This window comes from Glandiceps talaboti, chromosome 6 (genome assembly GCF_964340395.1).
Source record: "Glandiceps talaboti chromosome 6, keGlaTala1.1, whole genome shotgun sequence".
Lineage (NCBI taxonomy): Eukaryota > Metazoa > Hemichordata > Enteropneusta > Spengelidae > Glandiceps > Glandiceps talaboti.
In genome coordinates, this window is record NC_135554.1 from 13,422,615 (window position 1) to 13,432,637 (window position 10,023).

The following is a 10,023-nucleotide window of genomic DNA, read 5'->3' on the forward strand; positions in this document are numbered from 1 at the left end:
GCAAATATGAAACAAAAATCAACAAGCCGTCATCTACTCATAGAATTATTTAGCTTAAAAGAGTATTTTCCATATGTTTTGTGATGTTGTTTGTTTTTTTTTCATTGAAGAAATTCAACTTCAAATACGCATTTTGCACAGTCTCAGATTCAGATCGGATTCATCAAATATATAATTGCAAACAGAATGATAGTTGAATTGAGAAAATGATTACCGATTCCTTGTTCAATACCTCAATAGATATATTCCCACCAAAAATAATATTCAAACTAACAAATTTACTTATTCGTCAAACTAACAATGTTAGTGATTCGGTCGTTCTTTTTTTCTCAAACAAAGATTGCGTACCTGTATGCATATGTTACTTCCCAATTGTGACCCCTGTATTTCTATTTTTGGTTCGATTTCTTAAATCCGTAGCATTTGATTTCAAAACATTCAGTTTTTACCTAAAACTTTGCCACATGAAAGCTTGTTCTTTGTACTGTTGACAATCGTTGACAAATGAAAATTTGGTTGTTCGGTTTCTTTTTTCAATAAAATTACCATTTTCATGTTTGATGGTAATTTCGAAACATAACAGACACATTTTGAAATAAAAGTTTTTTCCCAAAAAAATTTGCGCGGGATAGCTATTTACTATCATAGCATTTTGTCTTGCTATGTACATCTTTGTGCCCAATCGACAGAGATGGTGACGTTCTCGTCAGAATAAAAAGCTAATGAGCTCAAATGTTTCAATTTGAATCGCTACGTTACCATCATCACTATAAATCCTTAACAATGTACAACGGAAAGAAATATTTACAACGCAAACAAAAACTTTCTTTTTAAAAATGGAAAATACGTGTAATTCTTTGGCTATCAACTTACCTTAACGGCCTGCAAGGGGTGTTGTGCTTGGTGCCTACCTACCCCCTTTTTATATACAATAGTTACATTTCTAAAAATAGTTACACTCCTTAGGGAATTGGCCCAGACTGTATCACAGTTACATGCATGCATGTAGTGTAGGGTTACTTAAACTTACAACTGGCGGCGCCTGGACCCTATTTTGCATATGACTGACTGTATGTTTGGAGGTGGAGAACTTGTGATGACTCACTGGCAAGTAATCACCAAAATATAAAAATTCCCTATATCTGGGTTTTTCACATGCAAATGCCGCATATTTGAAAAATCCTGAATGATACACAATCTAAGCAGCTGTTTGCAGGGGAATTTGCCTCATTTGGAAAGGTTTTTTTTTCATTCTATGAAACAAACAGACTGATTTTCAACTAATTTGTGTATCAAGTTACCATCCTACGACATTCATAAAAAATTTGTACATGATACATGATACATGACCTGTGTGTTTCTCGGAGCACAGACAAAATGCTGAAAGCAAGACCCAGAAGCTAGTGCTCTGTACATCAGCTATAATCCTCTTTATACAGAGAAGTTCTGTCTTTAAATGGATCAATTAGTTGTCTGTGTCGACAAATTATGCATTCTACTCATTAATACTAACGAGCAATCTTATTGGTAGAACCTAAGTTCAGATTTGTTTTGTAAATGCTATATTCTTTAATTTGCAGTGCCATAATCTATCATGTATGGGTACTAATTCATAATGGCATGGACACATACGCATGTTATAGACATTACGAGAAAATGACATTTATAGCATATTATAACGATTCAAACACACACACACACACACACATACATACACACCACCACCACCACCACCACCACCACCACCACCACCACTACCACTACCACTACCACTACCACTATTAGGCGGACAAAATAATAACGAATAAGTGTTTTCTAAAACACGGCTTCAGAAAATAGCGTAGGTAGGTCTGGATTTGTTTCGTTTTAATGAATCTTTTTAATTTTACTTGTTATATTTTTTGAAAAATATTCCTTCGACCAAAAACCAAACGAAATGTCGGTCAGAATACCCCTTCTATAATACTTTGATGAACTATGTACAGGCCTCAATGGACAAGAAAACAGGCGTTCATGAAGGTTAAGAAGACAAGAATTTCTTGACATTTTTGTTTAAAAAATATTTGGTCAGCGGCTTATCAGAAACACATTTGTTTTATTTAACAGTCAGAAGACACTAAATTCTGATATTACTTTAAAAAAAATTAAATATGTGATCTGTTTGACTTTAAAGAGATCATATCAATGGATTAACGCATTGTTACGGGAAAGGGTGCTTCCGTAACTCTAAATAGAATGATAGACTTGTTATGTATGCGGAACACGTATAGTTAATGAAATCGAGACTTAGTATCCGTAGATGTATGTTAGCTGAACAATTTCAGAACGGTTGTTAAAGAATAGTGATACTACATGACAACTATGTGACTAAAAACTAAATTTACACACAAATTAGTATAGAGAATGACATTTTGGCGTTTCTAAAAGTGGCATACTTAGACAGCCATCATACCTTTTTTGATTTTGAAGCCGATATTGCAGAGTTCTATATGTGTACAGTGATAATGTATGCATGACACGTTATGCATAATTATGATAATACTTGATCGGGTCGATTGCATCGTCTACATATATCCATTTGATTTATAAACAATGTCGTAACTCACAAACACTTTTTTAGTAGAGAATGATTATCAATAAATGTCTCTTGTTGTAATTTAAGGGTACTTGTTGGATATTTTGCAATGCTAGACCTACTTGCAGTACTAGGAAGGTCACGTGGAATCATATAGAGAGATCAAAACTGTTTCAACCAGATAGAGGCTTTTATGAGCCATTAAATGGTTGTCACGTTGATGTTTTCGAAAACAGCGTACATATTGCATTTTATTTTTATGGTATCGATATGCTTTCTTATAATTTACTCAACTAAAATTCTCACCTTTGGCATACTGTTTATACATCAGACTGTTGCTCTGACCTTAATGTCCCAACAATATTAATTTGTACAGGTTGTTGTTGACATCACAGGTTACCGAGTACCTGCTGTTATATACTCTGATGCCAAACTTATCTGTTTGCGGCGGAACCACTTTTGCTTTCCAAGCTATATACGGCCAACATGGCTGCATGTTTTAAAATGAATTTTCTGCCAGGTAATCAGCCTGTACTTATTATATGAATATTATTATATATTTTACCCCGACTGTCTGTTTAGACCATATACACTTCCCCTCCACTGTCTATGCTTAAACTACCCATTGCAAGGCAAGTCGTATTGAGGTAGAATGTTCCTCGGAGACCAGTTTCTCTGAAAATCAAAATATTTCGAAACATATATACGCAAGTTTGCGCATGGCGTTTTTGAAATTATTAGTTGTTCAGTTGTTAACTGTCCTTTTGTTAAAACAATCACCACTCTTATTGTGTGGAGAGATTACTTTATGCTGTTTAGAGGCCAATTTGATATATAGTAGGGAAAATTAAAGGCCATTTTTCATCAGTTTGATGGTGTTGGAGATGGTGGTGGTGGGAATGGTGGCAAAGTTGGTAGAGGCAGGAGACGGTGTAGTCTGAAAGGTCCAGTCGTTGGTCCGCTTATGTAACCCACTCGCTACCCGCGTCTGGCTGGACACCATCGTAATTCCTTTCTTGCCCCAAAATCTTGTTGTCGCCAGTCACAGCATAATACCCAGTTTATTCACTGTTAAGAGTCAGTATGAAAACACTCACAGTGTATAATGTGTTTGATCAAAATTGCCACACACCTCCCCAACTGTTTGTACTATAATAAACTACTAAAACAATGTACACATCATATTGATGGTAATATTTCACTTGAGGGATTATATAACAAGACTGACTGTTTCTGTGCTGACGTGGATATAATATCCTCTGTCATAACAACAGTTGTTATTTAAAATGCATTATACATATTTTGATACGATCACAAGCTGTTCTACGCTAATTATGACAGTAGTTCTCCAAATCAACATCACCTTTATCTCCTTTACAATGTATATATCTCAGACAAGTAAGCTTACTTATCTGTGTTTATATGGAAAGCTGTTTTGAGACCATCGTCGACAACTCGAAATTCCATAGAAATAACATATCAAAGTCGTCATCGTCATCGGCCGGTGACGACCATGAAACTTGCTACATACGACAATGTGGCCCTTCATCGTTGTTGTGGAAATTCCTTGTCATCATCATCACAATCGTCGTCATCATCGTCGTCGTCGTCGTCCTCGTCGTCGTCACCACAACTGAAAATTATGGAAAGCCGGTTGCGACCAGGGGCGACAACGCAAATTTCCTTAGAAAAATGGTTGTCATGTTGCTGTTTTCGAAAAGAGCGTACATATTGCATTTTATTTTTTATGGTATCGATGTGCTTTCTTATAAATTACTCAACTAAAATTCTCCCCTTTGGCATACTGTTTATACATCAGACTGTTGCTCCGACCATAATGTCCCAACAATATTAATTTGTACAGGTTGTTGTTGACATCACAGGTTACCGAGTACCTGCTATTATATAATCTGATGCCAAACTTATCTGTTTGCAACGGAACCACATATGTTTTCCAAATTATATATGGCCAACAGGGCTGCATGTTTAACATATAATGAATGTCTGTCGGGTAATCAGTCTGGTGCTTATTATATGAATATCATTATATGTTTTACCCCGACTGCCTGTTTAAACCATATGCACTTTCCCCTCCACTGTCTATGCTTAAGGTTAACTTATTAACACTTTTATCATAAAAATCTAAAGTTTGTATTATATTATATTATATTATATTATATTATATTATATTATATTATATTATATTATATTCAAAATTCATCACAGATAATATGATAGGCTGCTTCATCGTGTAAATTGTCAAACTTATTGAAAACGTTGTCAGATGGTAATGTATGGAAAGCTTGTACATCCCCCCATTTCATACATGTCTTATTGTATAATAAACACGAAATTTGCAAAATGACCATATTTGTAGTGGATATTTTCATTCTATAAATTACAGATATACCACAACTAGTTGTTGCTATCCAAACAGCAAAGTTTAATTGTTGATACCAATATTTCATGTTAGGTCAGCTTAACCATGTATTACCTTCATCTGCTTCTTTAAATTAATAGACTGGGATGTAACCTATATATATTGTAATTTTATTGCAACACATTCACTAAAATATCCCTAATATAATAATCTAGTGCCTTTTATCAAAAAGTTGATGTAAATAATATGTTTTCATTTAATATGAATTCTAAAGGAAAATTTCCATGGACTGAAGGTTTATCTTGTTTGATTGGTTTTAGCTGGTATTTGATACAATTCCCTTGACATATCTTCCAACTTAAACATTGTATATATTATACCTCTTAAAAACAAATGACAAGATTGCCATATTTATCCTGAAATATTTTGTTATTTTTAGTATTCTGTATGATTTTGAACACCCAGTATTTATTTAGATACCTATCCTCTTGGTTATCTTGGGCGCACGGAAGCAATCCAATGAAATCAATCCTCTTAAAGAATTCTATTTCTTGCATTCCTTTGTAAAGGTTAAGATAATCTGGTATAATTGTTCTGCCTTCAATTTCATACAAGGGCTTGAATTCGAGTTCAATCATGAACCCAAGAAGATATTTGTACTTGTTTAGAAATGTGCTTTTTTTCACTAAACATGCATATTTTATCCTTACAATATCTTCTATTGTTCCCACCTGTTGAATTTAGCACCATGCATTTTTCTTTTAACTAGTACATATCGCTTACCATTTTCATCTTTTCCTAAGTATTTTTTTCAACTTTGTAAACCTGTTCATAAAATGTATCTTCAATAGGTCTTTTAATTTATGCACAATAACTGGTCCAAAAATGATTAGCTTAATCTTTAAAAAGTTATTGCACAGAATTTGGTGGATAAGCCTTGCTGAACACAGTTTTATATGGAGAAATCCTAACTGTATCACCAATGTTAAACTGTGGTGTTCCATATGAAGATGTCAAATAGGCTCCATATAGGTGATACCAAACAAGCTCCTCATTTTGAGGTTTTCGAGTCCTCTACTTGTGTCATATGAATACTTGAATGAAATGCATTATTACATCCCTACACTAATTCAGAAATATGGTCAATCCATTTTGTAGTGTGGTTATCTGTGAGCTATTTATACATTCTAAATTTTAATGTTAAGTTGAATCTTTCAACAATACTAGCTTTCTTATCACTTTCTGTACTAAACCATTCAATACCTTTTTTCTGAAATAGGTCTTCGACATGCTTGTTGTCCAATTTTGACCTTCATCAAATTGTACCTTTTCAGGTTTCCTTGCGTTAAATATTTTCTCAAAAGACCCTGCTATTTCATCACCACATTTACATTTTAATGGAACAATCCATGTCAATTTACTAAGAATATTAATAACTTTAGAAAAGTAGTTGTATATTTTGTTGTCATCATTAACAGTGGTTCATGGTATTGTAGGTATGATTACATCACTACCGCTAAAACAGAGGAAGAGCTATGATTATCATTATTTTATGACACACGGGAAAAAGTTTTTGGATTAAAACCACGACAGTCAGGTAAAGTTAAACATGTTTATAGCTTCTCTATCAGTGACTGATAACCTCAAGGTAATAATCAGAGTTACGATAATTACAGACTGTATCAAACTGAACACTAATAATGAATGAGATAAAATATCATTAGCATGTGCGATTAGAAGAAGTTCAAAAATAATTATCCAGAAAGGTAGTACAATTGAAGTTATATTTCAAGTCCCCAGCACAGACATTTAACTGCCACAATCGCACCCAGTCTTCCATTAGACATATCTACAATTACACACACACAAATTATATTGACTGATCTCAGATATATTGGTAACATTTTTGACTAAATATGTTGATATAATAATGATTAGTGTAGGAATATTGTATGGAAAATATTGAAAACTTAAATGACTACTTGGAACAAGTTTGTAGTAATTATAGATGATCATACAAATTGCTAAGTCGATTGAATAAAGCTAATTAATAACCTCTGGTACATTATCTTCAACAGCAACCTTAGCAATTTTTCCAATTATACTTGTTTTTACATCTGGTGTTGCTGCTGTGCCTATGATATTGAGCATAATAAATTCAAGTTTGAAATTATATAATAAGAAAGAACGCCTTAATGTTCAACATAAAAATAACAAACAATTATCAACCTACACAAGAAGTAAACTATTTGAATAAATCATAGAAATTTCAGAGAAAAGATAATTATGTAACACCATTAGAAATCTACATAAAGAAGTATGAATTAAGTAGTTATAATGAAGAATAAATGTATTATGTAATATAAATGGAGCAACACCATTTAAGTATTGCTGATGTTAAAGATATAAATGGAGTTAATAAAGTGAAACTAAAAAGAAACAATAAAAAACAGTTTGCATTAACTTATATAAAGAAACTATGAATAAGCCTATATGTTGAAACACAGTGGTACATAAATCTGATGAACCAAGGTATAGGAGGTCATAAGCTGGCTGCTTTTTAAAGTTGGTTGTGCACATGTAAACACGTGTGTATTAACTGTGTTGAAAAGAGTTGAGTAGTAAAACAGCTACTAATGAATAAAAATAACGTACTGGTATCTGTAAAAATCATTGAAAAGGCAGAAGGTAAAGATAGTTGAAAACTGTGCCGGTACACCTGCCAGAAGAAAAGGAAGAAGGTAACCTATAGATATTTGAATTCTAGGCAGCAATACTTCAGTTGGCATGCCACCAGAAAACAGGCAAAAGGTAAATCGAAATGGAAAGTCAAACTGCACCGGCACCACCAATTCCTATACTAATTTCACCCATTATTCCATTTCTCCCCTTCCTCCCTCGATCATTCCATCCCTCCCTCACTTCCCACCCTCAATCAAAAATAATGTATACATACATACATACATACATACATACATACATACACACACACACACATACATACATACATACATACATACATACATACATACATACATACATACATACATACATACATACAATCACATACCCACTTACTTACATAATACGTACACACATACATACATACATACATACATACATACATACATACATACATACATACATACATAAAATCACATACCCACTTACTGACATAATACATACATACATACATACATACATACATACATACATACATACGTGTCTCTGTCTCTATCTGTCTGTCTGTCTGTCTACATTTCTGTATGTCGAGAATCTAAAACATTACCAAGGCACCACTTGTCGATACACTTGCTTCACATCTTGCTTAAGACATTGGGAGACCTTATGAGGAAACCTAAATTGTATTTATTATAAAATATTTTCGATTGCCAATTCTGAAATCAGTATGTTTGATTTTTGACTTAATGTGGGAAGTAGGAGATAGAATTTTAGAAAATAGCGAACACGACACAAATAAAAGAATTATGCTGGTTATAATCAACGTACACGGTATGATGAAATTCAGTACAATACAATATATTTGCTTTGGAATTGTAAATTGGAAACAAATGCGATTTTTCGATCCCTTTACTACGAACCTTGTTCAAGCAAGCGGAATGGCTACCAATCACAATTAATTTATGGGCATATTCTTATATAAAGATGCATTGCATTTCAATTTCACGTTTTAAAAATTTGCTTTACTTGCTTTCCAAAATTATTATCATTGCAAGATAATGAAATTTGGCTATTGCTAACGTTTGGTAATGGAGAGTTGGGTCAATGTCTTCAATATCATCTGTAGATTAACAATTGCAGAAATACTGACTTCAAACTTTCGACCCCATCAGCTAATTAGTTTTTGAGATACAACGTTTTGGCCAAAATGTCACATTCTTAGACCCTATTTGCATATCACTGATGCGATCATCATATTAACAATAGTTTTTAATAATTTTTATTTACATATTCCTATGAACATTCTCACCGCATTTCATAACAATCTGTCAAGTATAGTTTTTGATTTTGATTTTGATACCAAAATCACATTTTCCCCTAAATTATTGTGGAACGATCAATTTGATTTGAATAATTTTCACACAAGACACACTATAGTTCAATTGTGCTTAAAATGACAAAACATATTGGTGTTTTTACTATTGTGCCAATGGAAATCTATGGACCCATAGCCTCCATTGTGATATGTCATTTGATAGAGTTGACATAACATGGGATGTTGGGAGTGAAATTTTGCAAAACAACAAAAACAAAACTAATAATACACTAATATCAATTTTGCTGGTAAGGATCAACTGACACATGATGATGAAATTTCATTCTCAGACTTTCCATAGTGTAAAGATGATTTCATTATGCTTAAAGCTGCGGTAATGTTTACCGTCCGCAAGAAAGGTTATACTCTAGGAATGAAAGGTGTGTGTACATGCGTGTGTCTGTCTTCTGTCTGTCTGTCTGTCTGTCTGTCTGTCTGTCTGTCTGTCTGTCTGTCTGTGTCTGTGTCTGTATATGTGTGTCTGTCTGTCGATTTTCTAAAACATTCCCAGGGCATCACTTGTCGAGTTTCTTGCTTGACATCTTTCTTACGACATTGGAAGACCTTATGTGGAAACGTATATTTAAAGGAGAATGTGGCTATTGGTGTAACGTACATATTTACTGCATCATTTTTAAGGAACTTGCTATATATCGTTCTTATTTAGATTAGAGAAGAATGGACAAGATGTCTTTATTTAGTCAATAAAGAGAGAATTATATACAGTTGATAGAGAGAAAACTAGCCAGGGAAAGAACGAAAGAACGTTTTATATCACCACAACAATTATTTTTTCAATTGATCTAACATTCAACCAACCAACCAACCAACCAACCAACCAACCAACCAACCAACCAACCAATCAATCAATAGTTCGATCGATCAATCAATCAATAACACGCTTGCTGCTCCCTGTGTAGGCATCGATGGATAGCATCTATTCGAATAAGTTTAGTATTCATCACTTGATGCACTTTAACCCCACCCCTTGTCTCTTTCCTGATGGGTAAG